The sequence below is a fragment of the Schistocerca cancellata genome, chromosome 9 (genome assembly GCF_023864275.1).
Source record: "Schistocerca cancellata isolate TAMUIC-IGC-003103 chromosome 9, iqSchCanc2.1, whole genome shotgun sequence".
Taxonomy (NCBI): domain Eukaryota; kingdom Metazoa; phylum Arthropoda; class Insecta; order Orthoptera; family Acrididae; genus Schistocerca; species Schistocerca cancellata.
This window is the reverse complement of record NC_064634.1, coordinates 384,608,261-384,630,566: the sequence shown is the minus strand read 5'-3', so window position 1 is coordinate 384,630,566 and position 22,306 is coordinate 384,608,261. Positions and strand designations below refer to the sequence as shown.

Here is a 22,306-nt window from a genome sequence, read left to right as displayed (position 1 = left end):
TTCTACATATTCTAGCGGAATTTATGTATAGACCTTGAAGTTTAGCTCTTTAACAAATGAATTACCATTAAATGTACTTATTCCAATAGTTTTAAAATTTTTGAAAGGCTTTTCTTGAGATCACCATATATAGATACAATGTAAATGTCCTTTTAAGCAGATGAACGTGGTATGGAGAGCTATGGACAAATTTTTCGTGTATCCACTAATATATAAACGTTGTTGGATCCACCACTTTCTGCGAAATTTTAACTCATTGCTACAGTCTACATCATTAACATAGATAAAGGTGAGACTCAATACAGGTATGTCTCAAGAACTTCGCTTGTATATGATTAGCGCAACAGAGAGGTTCGGTGATCAGAACTGTACTTAATCATTGGCGAAATACTGGCAGTGACAATTTCGTCCACCACCAGGAGTCGAATCGGCAGCGCCACTACACAGACGCGTATTAGCGACTTCGCCTAAGGTGTCATTTCTTCCTTCTGCGCAATACACATTTCCGGCACCTTAACAAAATGTGTTGTTTGTCGATGCAGACAGCTGCAACAGCAGGCCTCACGCGATATTTGTTTCTCTCTTCCACTTCGCGAAGCACGCAGTCGTCGCCAGTGCATCGTGTATATAAGGGACGAGGAGACGCCAGAGCTGCATCAGTCGTCATGGCAGCCTCCACCAAATCTCTCCTGTTCCTCTGTCTGGCTCTCGTGGTAAGTGCGACTGCGTTTCGACCTTCTCTTCGCATAAGCGATAGCATATGAGTCGGTACTGCACCAAAGCTTATCAGCCCAAAGTATGGCCATTTGGTGTGTCTCAAATGACATCTGGGACTGAGATGACAATTTCTTAGTAGTGAAGACGCAACGTGAGAGCTTGGATGAAGAGTCGTCGACAGGTGTGAAAGTAACATCAAGCGTTCCACAGCAAAATTTAATGGGATGGGATCCTTGCTGTTCGTATTGCACGTTAAAGGCCTGGTAGGCAATATCCATAGTAATCTCATACTTCCTGCATGTGATGGAGTTATCCCTAATGAAGTACTATTTAAAAATGCTGCACAAAACCCAGTCAAATCTCAATAAGATTTCAGAGTGGTGCAAAGATTGACGGCTTGTTATAAAATGCCTAGAAATTTAAAACTGAACACTTCACAAAATGCAGAAACGTACTTACTTTTCGTTTTCTAGTGCTTGTCCATCCCGAATGTTGGTAACTTTCATAGCTATGTCACTTCCTCTTGTTCGGAAAGGTTCCTGTCTCTGACTTCTTTAATACAGACTTCAATTTCCTGCGAGTTATCCCATTGGTTGTTAATGTTAGTTCCCAGGTGTGCTGATTTTTATTTATTTCTGCATTAAGTTCACCATTAATATTTAGATGACAGCTTGGGATGTCTATCTTACTGACGACCAATACTATTTATTTTATTTATGTTCAGTTCTGTGACATAATGCCCAATACCTTTCTTAATTGAGTATGCAAGATGCTGGAGACTATTTAAGCCGATATTACAGCGTAGCTGATATTGATCAGCTAATCTCCATCAAGACGATACCTTCTTCCACATTTGGGCTTCTTTGAAGAAATATCCCAAATAAAGATTAGACGACAGTGTCAATATAAAACAGCCGAGATCACTCCGCGCCATATCTCTAAAGTACCAGATTTCTCTAACCTCACAGCTATATATTGATTCCAATAGAGGTTAATCATTCATCATCTATCCCACTTCTTCTTAGTACCTCAGTCACCTTGTATTGCTGTAGTCTATCAAAGTCCTTCTGATAGTGGAAGACCAATAGCCGTCACAATACATGTCTACACCTCTGGAATAAGGTCTGAATGCAGAACAAACATCTCGCGTACCGGCAGTATTACAGAAGACACACTGTGTAGGTACAATTCCCTCTTCATAAACATTTTTAGCTTTGTTTTGTGAATAATTTTTAGAAATATTTTTAGGAGATAGCTTATCAGACTTGTTGTTTTGAAATCATTGTATTTTTAGGTCCTCGTTTATTAGCAACTTTACAATACCTCATTGAAGCCATTCTTCGCGAATGTGTAGCACATGCATGTCCATCTTATCTAGATTTCTGTAGCGCTTGTTTACCTCGATTCGAAAAGGAATCCTGCTCTATGATTTAGAAACATGTGTACATCTGTCAGTGAGATTAACTATGCTGGATCGTAACGTATTTCCAGTGCATCAAAATCAAGGTTCACTAATGTCGAAGAATATGCTGTTTATGATCATTAATATGAAGCTGTCTGTAGAAACCCTAACATACCGATGGTGGACGCTTTCTAACTTTTTGGGGAGAGTTAATCCACAGATCCTAGTCCCTCAATCGAGCCAGCATGAAACATAGGTTTTACAAAACAGTAAAAGGTATAACATGTCTTCACTTGTGTCCACCTGCTGAGATATATCAAAATGTTTGGAGCATTAAAGGTTCTCGTTTCAAGATATTTTACGTGTGATAAACAAGTAAGCTGATCGTCCAATCAGAGATCGAAAAATCTAACTGTTTGTTTGAAGCTGAGAACGGCATCCGTCAATCGTAATTTTGATATATATTTTCATATAACACACATACTTCTCAGGGTAAAGATTGTAAAACCTACGGCTTCCGTCTTCCTCAACGCCGTTTGTATTTCATGTGCCGTGATAGATAAATTGGGCCCAGAACTGCGAATGGTTTCACATATACAGGATGTCTAAACAATGTGTCCCACAGGAGATGGTACTAGGCAAATCTTGAAGAAGAACTTGTAGAAACATATGTCTGGAAACAAATGACTGTCGAGATACGGGTATTATTATGGTCATCTGTGTAATGACACTATAGCAACTGCTCACTGGCGTTACCACTCGTTCCGATACATCCCTCATACCTCTTTCCCAGAGAGCCACCAAGTCGGGTAAATACAGATTGCTGCCGTCATATCTTGTTACATGCGTGGCACACACACACACACACACCTCTTAGGTATGTGCCTACTCGATACCGTGTAATAACGCTTTTCCTTCAAGTATCTGCATAGACAGAAATATGAGTGATTAAGCGCATGACACTGGGTCTGCTCGACCAATTTATCTCTCACTCAACGTTTGTGTTAGTCGCTGTCGCAGTATAGATAATCGAGAGGTGACCTCTCTTGCTTAAATTACATTCCTTGTCTTTCCACCAGGGTGACATCGTCCAGGGTTGTGCGTAATTTTCCGTTCGACAGTTGATAATAAACAGCACCTGTTAATTTGGCCGGTGAAATGTATGGCCCTAGTAGTGCGCCACCCACAATTCGTACCCATCCATCGAGTTGCATCGGCCCACACATGTTTATTATTGTAATTTATTGTCACTCTATGTGTAAATCCCACTTCATTCGTTGCAATTTCTACACAGAGAATGTTTAGCGATCCTTCTTAGAATCCATTTATAATTTCGAAAAGCGGTGTTTTGGCACGAGGGCTTCCAAACCCATTTCGTGTGGCTCAATTACCGGGTGCAAGACTTTTGAAAAGACGCGAATTCGGCGATTTGCGTGTCACTAATTCAACCCAGTTGTCCAGCTGGGGAAATGAAAGTACAATTAAACACGGAGTCCGAATCACATGTCGTTTCTCATGATTTTTTACATCACGGAGAGGTGAAGGATAGATCAAACAAACTGAAAATTTCCGGCCGGGATTCAGTCTCGCAACCTCTCGATTTCCAGGCACGCACTTTACTGCTACACCATAGCACTCTATGTGATTTCGACAAAGTAACAGCCCGTGTAGAACTGAACTCGCAAGAGCATGGTTTATGCCTTCGCGATCTGCTTCTGGATTGTATCCTCCTCGATACATTCGTCCCTCTCCACACCTTGTGTGGACAACACGAGACCTCGCAATTTCTTAATCCGAATCGTCCCTTTATACGGAAGTCTTTATAACATCCTGCTGAACATTTTTTTCACTTGCAGTATGACACTGTACGTGTAGTTCGCCGTGCACTGCACATATCAGTCGATTAACGCAGGTGACTAAACCATACCAAAATACCACGATTGTTACTTCTCGCATAAAATAATAGGAGTTCAATTCACTATTTGCATTGTTCGCAAGGAATAACCGATTTCTTTCTGGTGTCAGCACTACCTCAAAACGATGTGTACGGAATGGACGACGTAGAAGACAGCTGAAAGTTCCTTCTGTGACAACAGCATCCATAGGAGATTAAGTAAAGACACGAAAGAGAAGAAATGAGAAAAGTACGTCAAGACGTAAGCAGCTTACACATCTCTATACTGACCTTTCTCAACTCATGTAAAATGGTCCTTACCTCAATAAACAATTGTTCCCATACTAATATTTATAGAAGATAACATGCTGCATCCTCCCTCAAATACAAACTGTATTTGAAACTACATCAAATCGTACTTTCGTTAATAAGCGTTGGTGTGGTATTGAGTCGAATGCTTTTCCGAAGTCACAAGATATGTAATCTAGGTGATTTCTTAGATCGGGTCAATCTACAAAGAAAATTTAGCGTGATCGGTTCCAATTTCTTTCAGGTCCTACTGCACTGAGACTAATTTTGTGTCATCAATTTCTGAATGGTTTCATTCGGCTCACCATGTGCCAACCTCTTGATCTCAGAGTTGCATATGCTGCAACGCAACATCTTCAGTTATTTCTTGGATATATACCAATCTTCGTCTTATCCTCCAGTTTTTATCCTGTACGTATCCTAAGTGCCATGGAAGTTATTTATATATGCCCTAACACACGACCAGTCATCCTCTCCGTTCTTCTTGTTAGTGTTTTTCACACATTTCTCTCTTCGCCCATTCTGCAGAGAATCTCCCCATTTATCATCTTATCAGGCCAACTAATTTTCAACATACTTCTCCAATCCCACATTTCAGACACTTCGATTCTGTTGTTTCCCAGTTTCTACCACAATCACTTCCATAGAATGCTGTACTCCAGATGTGCATTCTTACAAATTTCTTCCTTAAATTAAGATCGATTGTTTATAGTGATGGACTTCTTTGGTCGAGGAATGCCCACTTTCCTGTGCTAGCCTGCTTTCTATATTTTCCTTGCATCTTCCATGGTGCGTTGTAGCGCTTCCAAGGTAGCAGGATTACTTGACTTCATCTACCTCCTAATCTGCAGTTTTAGTGTACACTTGTCGGGATTTCACTTCTGCTGCTTCTCTTCGTTTCACTCACAGTCCATATCCATGCTTGGAAGACATCAATCTGTCCAACACGCCATGTAATTCTTTCTCACGTTCGCTAATAATACCAATAACCGAATCTCATCATTGATATGCTTTCATCTTGAATTTTAATACCATTGATGAACATTCCTTATATTTCCATCACTGGTTTTTCTCCGTTTGCAGATTGAACAGTAGGGGTAGAAGTCTATATCCCTGTCTTCAGACCTTTAAAATCACAGAACTTCGTTCTTGGTCTTGCATTATTATTTTTACTCTTTGGTCGTTGTACATGATATCTGTGTTTTTTTCTGACTTACATCTATTGCCCTGGGAATGTCGAACGCCTTGCACCTTTGTACATTGTCGAACGCTTTTTCTAGATCGATAAATGATACGACCACATCTACATTTTTCTTAAGACATGGTGACTGAAAAAAGAGTTGATGGTTGCGTCAATTTCGAAAGCACTTTGTCGCTTTGCCTGCAGGTTGTGGCCGCGATGGCGCAGGAACCTGCAAACGTACCAGCTGTCCCTAGCGGAGATGCCGCCAGCAACCAGGAGCCGGTACAGCCGGTGGTGGGCGACGGAGCTGCTGGGGACCAGGCGCTGCAAGACCGCTGGGGGGCGTCCATTTCCTTCCACAGCGGCTGAGCGGACTGCTGGCACATTCCAGAAATAGGAGGCTCTAGTTTGTCATAAACGTTTCTTCCTTTACGGTTTAGAAATTTATAATACTTTTCCTGTTTCTGTATCAAGAGCTTCCTTTTCATTTTTCAAAACGGAAAACGAAAATGTATTACAAAAGAATGAATAAACTTTAGAATTCAAAAAAGTACTACTGACTTCGTTTAGCTACTCAAGCCAGTTTAACACTTATTCTAAGAGCAAAATTCTGAAATAATGTTTCCTACACAACTTTATATATTTTCTGGTTTCCATCTGGTCTCTCACCTAGCAATAAATAAGACTGTATATACCCTGAGCATTCACTGATGGGGATGGAAAAATTTCATACCTTGACACACCAGTCTTACATGTGTACACATGAAAATGTAAATGTTTGCGTTCGCATCTCCGTAATTTCTTCACTAATTGTTTAAAAATTTTGATCAATATTGCACTGGAACAGGAGCGTGTTTTTATACGCCTACTGGAGCGTCATATGGTACATAACTACACTTATAAAAGAATAACCGCGTCTTCGTTTGTTATACCTCTAAATTATGTGGAAGTACTTCACTGATTGCTTCGAAATTCTGACAAAACATTGCAGGTGAATTTGTGTGTGCTTTTATATACCTATTTTTAATATATATGATATATATAAATAAATATGAAATATGTAAAGGGGAAACAATATTATCAAAGATCTCGAAAAACTGTTGACCAAATTACTTTAAATTCTCACAAAGTACTCTCGTGAATATTCAGACCTTCATAGGCTATTTAATTTAATATGTGTAATATGTATATGCCACAAATAAAGGGGAACAATGTTACAAAAAATTTCAGAAAGTGCTCGACCGATATACATCGAAATTCTACATGCTGCTGTAATAAACTAATGGTCTCATACAGGCTCTGTATGTTTTGTATGTATAATAAATCTATGAAATTTATAGGAATGAAGCGTTATTAGCAAACAGGAGAGTTGTATTTATGGTTTATTTGCTTATTTTAGAATACTACTACAAGATCTGAATTTCCAATAACAATAAACAAAGCCTGTTGTCAGCGGGGGGGGGGGGGGGGAATTCGACATGAACAGAGGAGTGGGGCAACATTGACATAGAAAACAGAAAGTACGAAGTGGTGAGAGGCAGAGGCAGGAGAAAAAGTTGTGGCAGAGGGAAGGAGAAGATGGGCAGAGAAAGGGCGAGGAGGTGTTGGACAGATACGGGGGGAGAGAGAAGGGCAGGAGGAGGTAAAGAGAGGTAGGGAGGCGAGGATGCACAAAAAGAGGAGAGGAGCTGATGGATAGAGAAACTGGAAATTGGGTGGAGGAGGAGATGGACATAGAGAGGTGCAGGAGAAGACTGAGAGAGACAAGGATGAGAAGGAGATTAGAACGTGTATCCTGTTCTCATATACATTAGAAACGAGTGTTTTCTCTTTTCTTGCTTTTCTATTTAACCAGATAGCCACGCTGAAGCATGGCCAAGAACAGCTAGTTTATTAGATTTGTAGAGACTTAGATAACATAACATATATTACACAAATCAACATTCATCTCATTGGACCGATGTCCATGATGAATATTAGTATGAGATGTGGCACCCACAGGCACGAATAAACTTTTGTAGCCGTAACAGGATGAGCAATAACGAGCTATGCCTGAAATTGATACTGTATCAGTTTATTAATAACACTGTCTGGAGATTGGTATGAATGTGTACGTCTTACTGCCTGGCTGGGATTCGTCAGCTGATGTCTTTTTGATTATTTTTCTTATGTTTCGCCGGCGTGAGTGGCTTGCTTTGTTTAGGCTTCACCCTCCATTAGTAGGGGTGGACTAGCAATGGAGGGTGAAGCTTCGAGAACGCCAGAAACATGTGCTGGTGAAATGTCAGAAATATCATCAGACAAATTTCTGCCGCAGAACCCGAGTCAGAAGCTAACAGGCAGTTTGTCAACAAGTGGTCACGAAATGCTTAAAATTCAGTACATCTTCCCATCGCAATCCCAGATATGGTCTATTCGTAATGAATCAGTGGACTGGACAGGCGAGTTGAGGACCCCCACGTTCCTTAAGGCGTTTGGGTTGTGAACTGCAATGTTACTGAGCTAGAACACATCGTCTGGCATCTAAGTCATGAAGGTTATGACAACATCTCTTTGGATGTTGACGCTCCTCTTTCTTTCGGTGCCTGCTGGGTAAAATTGTTGAGGTATTCCTTCCTACACAGTACTAGACACTGTTGCGTTAGTTGGCAGTGATATGAAGATACCACATAAAATAAACAAAAAAGTACTGAAACGATACAGAAATTGGCAATAAGTAATCATAAAACACACACACACACACAGGCAGACAAAACGAAATGCACAACAATTAAACACAGGGTAAGTAACTAATTACACATTATGATGTACAACAAAAAACCACACACAGAGTAGGAAACATAATATAAAGACAGGTACTGAACATATAGAACAAACTCAGAGGACCAACTACTGACACTGATCAATACTGCTAATATGATATGCACCATCTAACGAGCAATTGCTCTCTGCATGTATATGTTGTCTGAACATGTAGGAATCTCAGCACCAAATAAAAAGAAAAACTTACATCATTAAAAAGTAGCAGCTCCAACACATTTTTAGAGCATCTAATGGTACAGATTCTCCATCTAACAAATATGGAAATCTGATTGAAAGCTCTCAAAACTAGTAATAGTTTGCACAAATACGTCACGATTGAAGTGAATTATCATATGTAAAACCAACAGGGCAAGGAAAAACCATACTAAGCAAATACATGTCACACTGTCATAAAGCATTTATTAAGACACAAAGGTATTACAAATACTGCGTTGAGAAGGTATTAATTTAAATCAATGGGGAAAATTCAAAATTTGTGCCAGGCCAGGATTCGAATTTGGATTTCCTGCTTACAAAGCAAACGTGCTGACTACAGCCCCGTCCAGGCACAATAGGCATCACAACTGCAAGGAATACCTTAGCATGTCTTCCAAGAGATCTAAATTCTCAACTTATCCACACACTACTAATGTAGTGTCCCTTGCCCATTGTCCCCAGATTTTCACATCTATTCGTCGATTGCTGTAAGAGTTCTCGGCTGGTGCCCATCTGCACTGAAGAGATCATATATCTATATATTTCTTTCTTTCTTTCTTTGGACCATTTCCCCCCACCAGCACTGAGTCGGCTGTGTTATTATGGGTTTGGCAGTGTTAGCTGCAGAGGGTGGCCAGATGCCCTTCCTGCCAGCAACCTGAAACCCCCGGTATGGAAGTAGTGTACCCCAGCTGTCTGTGTCTAGTGTAATCCATGAAATAGTGTGAATGTGTCCAAATGTCTGTGAGTTGTATAACTGAGGCAGTACTTTTCGACCAGCCCAGTATTCACACAGTGAGATGCGGAAAAATGCCTAAAACCACATCCACACTGGCCAGAATAGCCGCCCTCGTTGTTAATCCGCCAGGCATCTTCGATCTGGGGCCGGTGCGCCTAACTGAGTCCAGGCAGCAGTGCAGTAGCGCTCTCGGCTACTCTGGCGGGTATCTATCTTGCTTTGTCCATCTTCAGAATGAAATACACCACTGGTTCTATGTATTAGGATCTGACAGTTTGTTGACAGTGTTGTGGTGGTATGTTTCTTAGATGTGTATGCACAGGTCTTGTAATTATTGCAAAAAATGGAACTGCTGTTTTCAACATGTAGTGATGGTTACATAAGGTAACTTTGGTTGCCTAGAAATCAATGTGAGTTCACTATAGACCAGTGTAGCACAGGAATTATATCAAGCACGAAAGGATGCAGGTGGATCACAGTTGTCAGTGTGTATTCTATTACCACCACAGGGCTCATACAAGTGTAGATGAATATCTCCTGTAGCATAATACTGCTTGCACCAGACTGTATCCATGGTGTGCTGGAGGTTCTGAGTCGTCATACACCTTGATGAGGGCATTAGTGGAAGTGACCATCAAGCTAGTGTAGCCAAAATGTGATACACCCAAAGAGCTGGCATGTTTCCATTCACTGATCGTCGAATCTTAATGGTCCCATAAGCAGTGCAATCGTAATTGGCGATGTTGTTGGGACAATATGTGACACATAAAGGGTCTGTTGCAGACTTAATTATCAATAATGTACAATGAAGAGTGTGCTCTGAAACACTTCTCCATGCAGCCGGCTGGAGTGACCGAGCGGTTCTAGGTGCTACAGTCTGGAACCAAGCGACTGCTACGAATCCTGCCTCAGGCATTGATGTGTGTGATGTCCTTAGATTATTTAGGTTTAAGTAGTTCTAAGTTCTATGGGACTGATGACCTCAGAAGTTAAGTCCCCTAGTGCTCAGAGCCATTTTTTAACTTCTCCATGCACCAGAGTAATGATCCCATGGGGATTCTAGCTCAGGCAACAAAAATTCAATGAATTCAGTTTCTCCCTAAATGAAAAGTACAGTTTTTCAAACCAAAAATCTTCCCACTCTTAATACAGTGATCACAATGTGATTAAAATTAACAGATGCCAAATGCTAAAATTAATCAATTAAAATAATAAACATGAAATATTGAATTAATTACTTATATTTTTATATGAAATAATTTTTATTTGAATTTCATAATAAATTTCATTTTTCTAGAAAATCTAAAATAAATTTTTACTTAAAAGAAACAAAAATTTATCTTTGTAAATACGAAATAAAAATGCCCAGATTACAAATTTTGCATAATTATTATAGAGAAAATAAGCTCAAAGGTTATCACAATTAAGTAAAAAAGAAATTAATTAAATTGTTATAATTATAATACAAATGATCTGGAATATAAAAATGTAAAACAACCTGAAAAATAGATGAATCAAAAAATTCCTAAATTTATCCTAAGCTTAATAACAACAGTCAATTGATTTTATTGAAAATAATTAGGATAATGGTATTAATAATGAATTTAAGAATAAAAGCTTAAATTAACTTCGAAATATTTGAAAACAAGAAATTTAATTGGATATCCTAAACTTATTAAATAAGAATTAATTAGATGACTTATCTGGTAATAAGTATGCAACCAGTGGTTTTTTTTTTAAATTTAAGTACAATTCATACTACCATACACTTGTTTTCAAGATATTGAGGGCTTGTCATCAGATGGAGGCGTTATAACAACATTATGCTGTGGACCATGTGTAGCTAGATGCTGTGCTGATGCTGCAACTGAAAATGTTGGAAATTTAGTAATTGGTGATGAAACATTTGTGAAACTGGAAGTTTGTTATGTTTTAGGTATTTACAGTGCACTGCCTTGTGGTATCCACATCAAATATATTTGTACAATTTACATTACAAACTATATACACAAATATACACAGTACTTAGCTGCACTTGGTTTTACTATGACTCACAGACAGTATACAGTGGGCATCTTTACAAACAATATCAGTCATCAGTAGATGAAATTCTTGAAAAACCAAAAAATTATTTTCTTATAGAATTAACAGACACTGAAAAATATGAGGAAAAATGAAATATTCCCATAAATGTTCATGCATATGAGGGGGGAAAACCTGAAATATATCCTCTTTCCCATACAAAAAACAAACAAGAAAATCATGTGAATCTTCTTTTAATTAAATATGAAATTAATTCTCCATATTTTAGGATAAAAGACATATCTAGATTAACCAGATGACAATCAATTAAATATTAAGAAAAAATGATAGTAAGGAACAAAAAGAAGTAAAATAATTATGCCAATAAAGGAGAACAAAATAGATTTAAAAATTATAATAATACAGTAAAAGTGCTTTAGTAATTTATGCCGATATCGAATGTTTATTAAAATATACTAGCACTTATCAAGCAAAATCTTGATCAATCTTATACTGATAGATATAATTTTTACAATTCCTTTAAGTTACTATATAAAACTTTCTAATGGAGATTATATACCACCTGTGGAATGTGAGTTAAAGACACCCCCAAAAATTTGTAGAAATGGTGAAACGAGAGTCTAGTGAATTTGAAGTTTTATGTGACAAAAATGTTCCAATAATAATGCCTAAAGAACATTATATAAATTTCAATATATTTGAAAAATGTTTTATATATCAAGGGAAATTTACTGATGGAGATAAAAGGTAAGCGATCATTATCATTTAACAGAAAAATTTCAAGGGGCTGCCAATAAAGTTTGTAATATTATTTATAAAAATTCTTCTTTTCTCCAAGGTTATATTCATAATTCAAGTGTTCTTCTGAATATTGAACAATTACAATGAAGTCCGATGCTTCTTTACAGAGCATAGGGGAATGATGCGGGAGAAACACACCGCTTTACTAGGCAAGGTCCTAGTGGAGATGGTTTGCCATTGCCTTCCTCCAACCGTAATGGCGATGAATGATGATGATGAAGATGAAACAACTACACCCAGTCATCACGAGGCAGGAAAAATCCCTGACCCCGCCAGGAATCGAAACCAGGACCCTGTGCTTGGGAAACAAGAATGCTACTGCGAGACCACGAGCAGCATTTCATTTACAAAATTAGTTTAAGACCAATTAAAATTAAGTTTTTTGGATGCCTTCAGATGTATCCCATTAAATATTTATAAATTATCTTCTGTTTTGGAATAAGCACAATTTAGAGGAACAACAAAATAATTCAAATACCAAAAATTCGATTTCATCTTTACAACAAGACTTTATTCATAGGTATATGTAGATACTGAAGAAAAATCAAAATAAATAAAGTTACCTAAAATGGATTTTTTCTATTCATGACTTAACAAAACCAATATGTAATATTTAAAAATTAGTTTGGGGAACATTTAGAATGAAAAATTTGGAATACTGCACGAAATTATATAATAAACCTCATGTTTTGATATTGGCAGATACTTAAGAAAATTTGAGAGATACATGTATTAAGTTTTCTGAACTACCTCCTACATGGTATTATACTACTCTGGGTTTATCTTGTGATGCTATGTTAAAAATACTGTAATTGAGCTAGAATTATTAAACGACTATGACATGGTTTCAATGCCTGAAAAAGTTTTGATAGTGGAGGTATTTCTCACAGTATTAAAATATATGCAAAAGCAAATGTTATAAAGACTCAAAAAATTTTATTCCTGAAATAAAATTCAAGTTATGCAGCTTATTTAGACACTAATATTTTATATGGTTCGGTTGTGTGTCTCAATTTTAACCATTTAAAGGATTCCAGTGGTTAGACACGAAAAATTTTAATTTCTAAAAAACCTGCTTTAGAAGTCGATTTCGAATCACACAAAACTACACAATTTACACAAAGATTTGCTTTTAACACCAGCAGGAGGACAAAAATTAATAACATCAAATAATCGACAAAAATATGTGTTAAATCATAGCTACACTCCTGGAAATGGAAAAAAGAACACATTGACACCGGTGTGTCAGACCCACCATACTTGCTCCGGACACTGCGAAAGGGCTGTACAAGCAATGATCACACGCACGGCACAGCAGACACACCAGGAACCGCGGTGTTGGCCGTCGAATGGCGCTAGCTGCGCAGCATTTGTGCACCGCCGCCGTCAGTGTCAGCCAGTTTGCCATAGCATACGGAGCTCCATCGCAGTCTTTGACACTGGTAGCATGCCGCGACAGTGTGGACGTGAACCGTATGTGCAGTTGACGGACTTTGAGCGAGGGCGTATAGTGGGCATGCGGGAGGCCGGGTGGACGTACCGCCGAATTGCTCAACACGTGGGGCGTGAGGTCTCCACAGTACATCGATGTTGTCGCCAGTGGTCGGCGGAAGGTGCACGTGCCCGTCGACCTGGGACCAGACCGCAGCGACGCACGGATGCACGCCAAGACCGTAGGATCCTACGCAGTGCCGTAGGGGACCGCACTGCCACTTCCCAGCAAATTAGGGACACTGTTGCTCCTGGGGTATCGGCGAGGACCATTCGCAACCGTCTCCAAGAAGCTGGGCTACGGTCCCGCACACCGTTAGGCCGTCTTCCGCTCACGCCCCAGTGGTGTCGCGACAGGCGTGAATGGAGGGACGAATGGAGACGTGTCGTCTTCAGCGATGAGAGTCGCTTCTGCCTTGGCGCCAATGATGGTCGTATGCGTGTTTGGCGCCGTGCAGGTGAGCGCCACAATCAGGACTGCATACGACCGAGGCACACAGGGCCAACACCCGGCATCATGATGTGGGGAGCGATCTCCTACACTGGCCGTACACCACTGGTGATCGTCGAGGGGACACTGAATAGTGCACGGTACATCCAAACCGTCATCGAACCCATCGTTCTACCATTCCTAGACCGGCAAGGGAACTTGCTGTTCCAACAGGACAATGCACGTCCGCATGTATCCCGTGCCACCCAACGTGCTCTAGAAGGTGTAAGTCAACTACCCTGGCCAGCAAGATCTCCGGATCTGTCCCCCGTTGAGCATGTTTGGGACTGGATGAAGCGTTGTCTCACGCGGTCTGCACGTCCAGCACGAACGCTGGTCCAACTGAGGCGCCAGGTGGAAATGGCATGGCAAGCCGTTCCACAGGACTACATCCAGCATCTCTACGATCGTCTCCATGGGAGAATAGCAGCCTGCATTGCTGCGAAAGGTGGATATACACTGTACTAGTGCCGACATTGTGCATGCTCTGTTGCCTGTGTCTATGTGCGTGTGGTTCTGTCAGTGTGATCATGTGATGTATCTGACCCCAGGAATGTGTCAATAAAGTTTCCCCTTCCTGGGACAATGAATTCACGGTGTTCTTATTTAAATTTCCAGGAGTGTATATGTTAAACAGACCCTAAATCATGCATTAAAATATATACCCTGGATAAAAGAAACCAAAACAGATCTAGCAAATGGACAAATAAATTCTTCAGAAGTTATAAACATAAATGTATACAGGCAAAATATCAATAGTTGGAAAGTACAACCCGAGAATGAAGTTTGCAAGAGACAGGGGACAAAATGGACAGAGGAAAGAAAGAGAATTCATGGGGAAAGAATGAGAGAAGTTTGGAGAATTCAAAAATTGAATCGGAAAAGCTTTGTGTGATCCTATGGGTCCAATCGCACATAATAATAATAATAATAATAATAAAAATCCATGGGATATTAAGTTATGAACAACTTAAAAAAGTGACTAGATTTTACTACAGAACTGAGAAAAAACATGACTAAAGATTTTGAAAAATGTTTTTATAGATTAAAATAAATAATTCTGTTTTTGTAAAACGATGGTCAAAAAATAGACAAAATATTAAAACAAAATCTAATCCCAAAACATTTGTGCAGTATGTTTCAAAACCAAACTATGTATATGACGATGTTTTCAGAAAAATTAATAGAAATGAATATGAAAAAAACAGTTATAATTCGATAAACCTGTTTATATTAGGGTGATTATTTTACATATTTTTAAAATTAAAAAATGTAAGTTTTTCATAGTAATGTTATGAAAGCAAAATATAGAGGACATGCTAATTTATATTACAAGGACACTGATTCATTTACATACGAAACAAGAACCTAAAATTATTCTAACGATATGAAATCGATGCCGAACGAATTTGATATAAGTGATTGTTCAGAAGAGAATATTTATGGATTGCCACTAATAAACAAATAAGTTTTAGTAAAAGTGGGAGATAAAAATTTTGGAAAAATCGTGGTACACCATTTCAGTATAAAATCCATAATGTATGATTATAGATGTGAGAAAAAATATAATATAAAAAATCTTAAGGCATTAAAAATTTGTAGTAACTGTGAAATAACTTTCAATGATTATTAAAAAGATTTTAGACAATAAAATAAAACAACATAGAAAAATGAATTTGATTACATCTTAGAAATGCTAATTATTGAATGCTGCAAAATTGCTTTAAGTGTCTACCATGATAATAGATTTATATTAGAAACCAGGACAGATACTGTACCACATAGATATTATAAAATAAAAGAATTAAATATAAACAATTAAAGAAACAATTAAATCTGAGCACATTTAAAATTTTCTAACGGTAAGTTTTTTTATGTATCCAAACTAATTCTTGAACAAATTTTCCTAGAAACTAGATATTTTCCATCATATTTTGATATATATTTTTGATATCAAGCACTCTATACAGTGGTTATTGTTACAACAATTTTTAACATTTTATTCCTTTTTTGGAGGATCATAATTACATCAAAAATATATATTTGAACAAATTTAGCTCTTTCTACCAACAAATATACTTTTTACTCCGTTTTTAAAAAAACTTGTTTTTGAATACTAAATAATTTTTATATTCACTTTGCTTCTTTATGATGCAACTAATAAATCCTTGTATTTGATGGTAGATTCTTTTTTGCTATTTGTATTTCTTTATTAATTTTTTTTCTTGTTGCACAAAGGACAAATAACTTTAATTGCGTTCTCTATTTATGTTTAAAAATCCCTAAAACTTGAAAAATGAAAATGAAGGAACAAATATACATTTTAAAATTTTTTATAACAAGTGAAAGCGTATTTAGACCATGCTAACAACTTCCTTAAATTTAACAATAACAAGTTTTAATGATTATTGATGAAAAAATAATCCTTGATCTTTATGTGAAATGGACTGCCAATATTTTAGGGTATGAAGGTCCCCGTAGTGTTATATAACCTTATGTTAAAAATGTTGTAAAATTATACAGGTTTTAATAATGATATATCTCCAGAATCTAAAAAATTACGTCCCTTAAAAAATTATCACCGTGCCTGCGATTTTCTGTAGTGTGAGTTCCAAAATGCCTAGTCCAAATATTTCCTTTATTGGGCTTGTGAAGAAGCTTCGGCTTCTGTTCTTAAACATGATAATTTATAAAATTGGAATAAGAAATAGAAAATTATCAAAATGAAATAAAGAAGTAAAAAATTTAATCAGAAGTCATAATAGGTAAATGGAGTTTTTAAGAGTGGCTTTAAATTAAATTACACAAAATGTTCTTCCATTTACACAAAATGCAGTATTAAGATCAACATTTTTTTCATAATTATTTGATAACAATATTACACTCCTGGAAATTGAAATAAGAACACCATGAATTCATTGTCCCAGGGAGGGGAAACTTTATTGACACATTCCTGGGGTCAGATACATCACATGATCACACTGACAGAACCACAGGCACATAGACACAGGCAACAGAGCATGCACAATGTTGGCACTAGTACAGTGTATATCCACCTTTCGCAGCAATGCAGGCTGCTATTCTCCCATGGAGACGATTGTAGAGATGCTGGATGTAGTCCTGTGGAACGGCTTGCCATGCCATTTCCACCTGGCGCCTCAGTTGGACCAGCGTTCTTGCTAGACGTGCAGACCGCGTGAGACGACGCTTCATCCAGTCCCATCATGCTCAATGGGGGACAGATCCGGAGATCTTGCTGGCCAGGGTAGTTGACTTACACCTTCTAGAGCACGTTGGGTGGCACGGGATACATGCGGACGTGCATTGTCCTGTTGGAACAGCAAGTTCCCTTGCCGGTCTAGGAATGGTAGAACGATGGGTTCGATGACGGTTTGGATGTACCGTGCACTATTCAGTGTCCCCTCGACGATCACCAGTGGTGTACGGCCAGTGTAGGAGATCGCTCCCCACACCATGATGCGGGTGTTGGCCCTGTGTGCCTCGGTCGTATGCAGTCCTGATTGTGGCGCTCACCTGCACGGCGCCAAACACGCATACGACCATCATTGGCACCAAGGCAGAAGCGACTCTCATTGCTGAAGATGACACGTCTCCATTCGTCCCTCCATTCACGCCTGTCGCGACACCACTGGGGCGTGAGCTGAAGACGGCCTAACGGTGTGCGGGACCGTAGCCCAACTTCTTGGAGACGGTTGCGAATGGTCCTCGCCGATACCCCAGGAGCAACAGTGTCCCTAATTTGCTGGGAAGTGGCGGTGCGGTCCCCTACAGCACTGTGTAGGATCCTACGGTCTTGGCGTGCATCCGTGCGTCGCTGCGGTCCGGTCCCAGGTCGACGGGCACGTGCACCTTCCGCCGACCACTGGCGACAACATCGATGTACTGTGGAGACCTCACGCCCCACGTGTTGAGCAATTCGGCGGTACGTCCACCCGGCCTCCCGCATGCCCACTATACACCCTCGCTCAAAGTCCGTCAACTGCACATACGGTTCACGTCCACGCTGTCGCGGCATGCTACCAGTGTTAAAGACTGCGATGGAGCTCCGTATGCCACGGCAAACTGGCTGACACTGACGGCGGCGGTGCACAAATGCTGCGCAGCTAGCGCCATTCGACGGCCAACACCGCGGTTCCTGGTGTGTCCGCTGTGCCGTGTGTGTGATCATTACTTGTACAGCCCTCTCGCAGTGTCCGGAGCAAGTATTGTGGGTCTGACACACCGGTGTCAATGTGTTCTTTTTTCCATTTCCAGGAGTGTATTTCTAATTATTATGTTGTTCAAACACGTAGTAAAATTCTTCAAAAAGAAATCAATACTATTACAGTAGACATCCAAATTATGAAGCGGTGTTACAACTTAATTATGACCCTAATTTGCTTAATGAAAGAAAGATTGAATGTTGTTAGTTGTCGCAATTATTTCAATAAAAGTGAGGAGCCAACTAATTTTTTCATAATTATTTTTCTATGATACTCATAACGATTTTTTTTACATCTAATACACAAAACTCACTAAATCCGTCTGATCCAAACAGCTCGAATTTAAAATTCCTAAATATTTCCGACATTTGATTATTCTTACTAAATTTAATTTCAATATCGAAATGTATTCTATCTTCTCTGTTAAAACAACTAACGTAGTTGGCATTACACACGCTACCAAAGACAGTGAAATTAGCAATAACAATTTCCATTTAGACAAACAAAAATTTTATATAATAATTATATTTGTATGCATCCAACTGTATTTTGAATTATCTAGTTCTAACGATTTAACACATACATCTTCTCCTCCCCTGCTTAACAACTTCTGAGCAAGATATATGCCATGATAATTTGCTTTTGTAGTTCTTCATAAAAATATCCTTTATTTTATCTCCACCTAAAACCTTTAATTTATATGTGATTAGATTAGAATAAATATTGCTTTCACTTATGAAAATTCTTTTGAACAATTAGCTGTATAGCCTTCTAAAAAATTCCTTTAATTTTAGTAATTCTAACTATTGCCATCTATGTATTTAGACTCATCAATAGATACAAATACATTAACTTCTGTGACTTCATTTTTATTGTCAAATACTTGTATTACTGCATTCATTGACTAATTTTGAGACTATAGCTCTCTAATTATAATTATCTTGAGAAGCAAATTACTTCATCAAATATAATTATCTTTACATCTACTGGCATAATTTTAACACAATCGTTTAATATTATTGTAGAAAGCTGGATACAAAATCGATTTCTAATAATACAGTGTAACCAGTCACATTGTAAAGTTCATAAAAAAGGTAATGTAATATCAAAATTGTGTCAAGATTGATTTTCATTTACATTTTGACCAACAACACCTGCAACAAAATCATAATCAAAGTAAAAATTTTTGTCCCTCTCCTATAATAAATGAAAATTTGATATTTTGGTTATCATGAATTTTTTGGCATGTTGATTTAATAATTTGTAAGTAAATTTGTTACTTCTATTTCTATTTTTGTTAAGTAATTATTTAGTTTCAGGTTATTTAATGCAAATTCTTGTTTAATAATATAATAATTAAATTGTATTAGAATAGACATCTAACCAGCATTTGTGGAAAGATCTTTTAATTGATTTTCTAAATCTTATTTAATAACAGCATCATATTTGCTTATTGGATTTTAGAAATTAACTATTCTACCTTTAAAACTAAAACAAGCCTTGGTGATTTTGAAAAATTTTACTTAATTCTTTCTGAAATTGTTGAGTCATATTTTCTATTTTTGAATTGATTGTGACTGATTTTTATCTACATGATTCTAAAGCTGGTATCATGTTTTCTAATGCTCACAAATTTATTTGGTGACCTCTAGGTTGCACCTTATTTTCGAAAACGCCCATTCACTATATTAAAAATTTTATTAAACTTATAAATTATAGGTCAATAGCCTTCTCAGAAATAGACACAAATGACCACATACTACTTCATTGAAATTGTGAATTCGTTGACCATTATAAGACAGCTCACTTCAGCCAAGACCTTTAACCAACTCTTTGGGAATATTTCCTTCAAATAAAACAAATACCAATTTTTTATCGTTATTCTTATGATATATCCAGTAAGTATCATCTTTACCAGAAATATCTAAGTATCCCAGATTCATATTGTCTAGGATGATTAGGTAATCCATCAATCATAAAGACACTATGAAAGAATTTTTTTAGTGTTTTTTGCTCCAGTGTCAGCTTTCTTCTGTACTGCTAAATCATGTCATTTTGTTCTTCAAATTCTTGATCTTTTTGATTATCATCTATTACTGTTTCTGCTAATGTGCCAAGTACCACACTGGTAGCAGCTAAATATGGTAATGCCATCAAAATAAATGGAAGATATCATCCTCAACGTTTTGTTAATCTGGAACCTTCTTTATTTTTTGTTAGATAGTCTATATACCCTATGTTTGTCTGCTTTGTGTCTTTTTCTATATCTTTATGATCGCTGTATGGAAAAAATCATGATTTTTAAAAGCTTCATTTAGTGAATTTATTCCTTGATTGCCTCTGGCTAATCTCCCTTCTAATTTTGTTCCTGACCCTCAATAATTACAACCAGGGAGATGCATTTCAAATGGTTATTTGTTAACTAAAGTAATAACTAATCCTTTTCCATATTTTTCTGTTTTTCAAAACGTGTGTGGCAAATTATTCAAATATAGTTTCAGATAAACTATTGGTTTTGGATTGTTGATAATGACATAACTAAATTTATTGGTTAACATGTGTGTTATTCCAACTTTTTTACTGTGATAATTTTTATTTCCATCAAATTTTTCTCCATGAACAACTGCTAATATATCAAATACATCTCTTATCTATAATTTAATCCACTGGACTTCCTGTATGTTTTTTTTTAATTCAGTTTTCAGCTCTTTTCTTATCAACACTCTGCAGTGAATCATCTGCATTTCTTTGCCCCAATGCTGGCAGAAAATCAGCGACAGTTTCTTTTATTTAATATTTATATTTATTACGTATACTTTATTTTATTTTAGATTATTATCAGAATATATTGCTCTTGAATAGTACAATATATACAACTTATTTAATAAATCAGAATCTGTAACTCTTGTATTCATATCATCTATAATAATCTGTATTTTAGTTAAAAGATTTATTAATCTGTCTGTTCCATGATGAGACCTTTCACAAATAGTTAATTTATCTTGATCGAATTTTATTGGTAATTTACCAACAAATTTAAATTTACCAACAGTTCTAGACCCAAAAGCCTTGTCTTCACTGTGGTTAACATATTCTAGCATTCTTTCACTTATGTTTATTTTTTTAGTTGTTTTCTTGTTTTTATTAATATTCTCTTCTTTGTAGTTCTTCATTAATATTGTACTTCTAACTTGGTTAACGTACAGTCTCATTCATCACTTTACACTGCTTAATTGCACATATGTCATTGAATTCTTCAAAATATTTATAGCCAAACCATCAACTTTGTGAGTTTTCTGTTCTGGTTTATTGCTTTCAGAGATGATCGCCGTTACCTTCAGTACTTTCTTTAACTTTTTCGATTGCATCAATAACTGGCTGACATTTTTCTTACATTTTTTCAGATTCTCATCTTGGTTGTTTCTCCATTTTTTTAATCCCTCTTTTAGTTGCTTCTTTACCTTTCTATTTCTAATAGCCTTTTTAACAATCTCTGGGCTGTACTCATTATATGTACTCTTCTGTTTTGTGCAATTGTATTTTGCAGACATTTAGTAAGGATAAAAAGCATGAATGATTTAATTTTAACATTCAACGTTTTGCATGTAACATTCAGCATTTTATATTTAATGCTTATGTTTAATATTTGGCGTTCAGCGTTTATTGTTGTGCTTGACGATTATCTTTAACGATTATCTTTGTGTTTATGTTTTTAATAAATTTTTAATCTTGTATCTGTGCTTACCATTATTAATTTTTCTGTCATATCTGTTGTAGCAATAGTTAATTTACCTTCATTCTTGCATTTACGATACGTTTCTTTCAAAATCATAAAATTTTTAATCACCTCCAACCAATTCTAAATAATAAGATTTAAATTCGTATTTTTTCTAAAATTATTTAAAAAATTTATTTTACCTTTTACAAATTGTTTTGGTATCTTCGAGTATGTCTGGGCTAAATAGAAACAAACCATTTCTTGTGTCTTCCTCTAGT

General features: G+C 37.2%; 2 long non-coding RNA genes across 2 annotated transcripts in view; one reads left to right on the top strand and one right to left on the bottom strand.

Annotated features, from left to right (window-relative positions):
- Positions 1–547: 547 nt before the first annotated feature.
- Positions 548–6,058, top strand: LOC126100387 (uncharacterized). Its single transcript, XR_007522164.1, has 2 exons — positions 548–713; positions 5,710–6,058. It is a non-coding gene; the product is annotated as an uncharacterized LOC126100387 (long non-coding RNA).
- The window catches only part of LOC126100390 (uncharacterized), a 54,331-nt gene continuing 37,733 nt past the window's right edge, over positions 5,709–22,306 (bottom strand). Inside the window, exon 2 of the long non-coding RNA XR_007522167.1 lies at positions 5,709–5,879. This is a non-coding gene — a long non-coding RNA (uncharacterized LOC126100390). The remainder of the gene's footprint in view (positions 5,880–22,306) is intronic.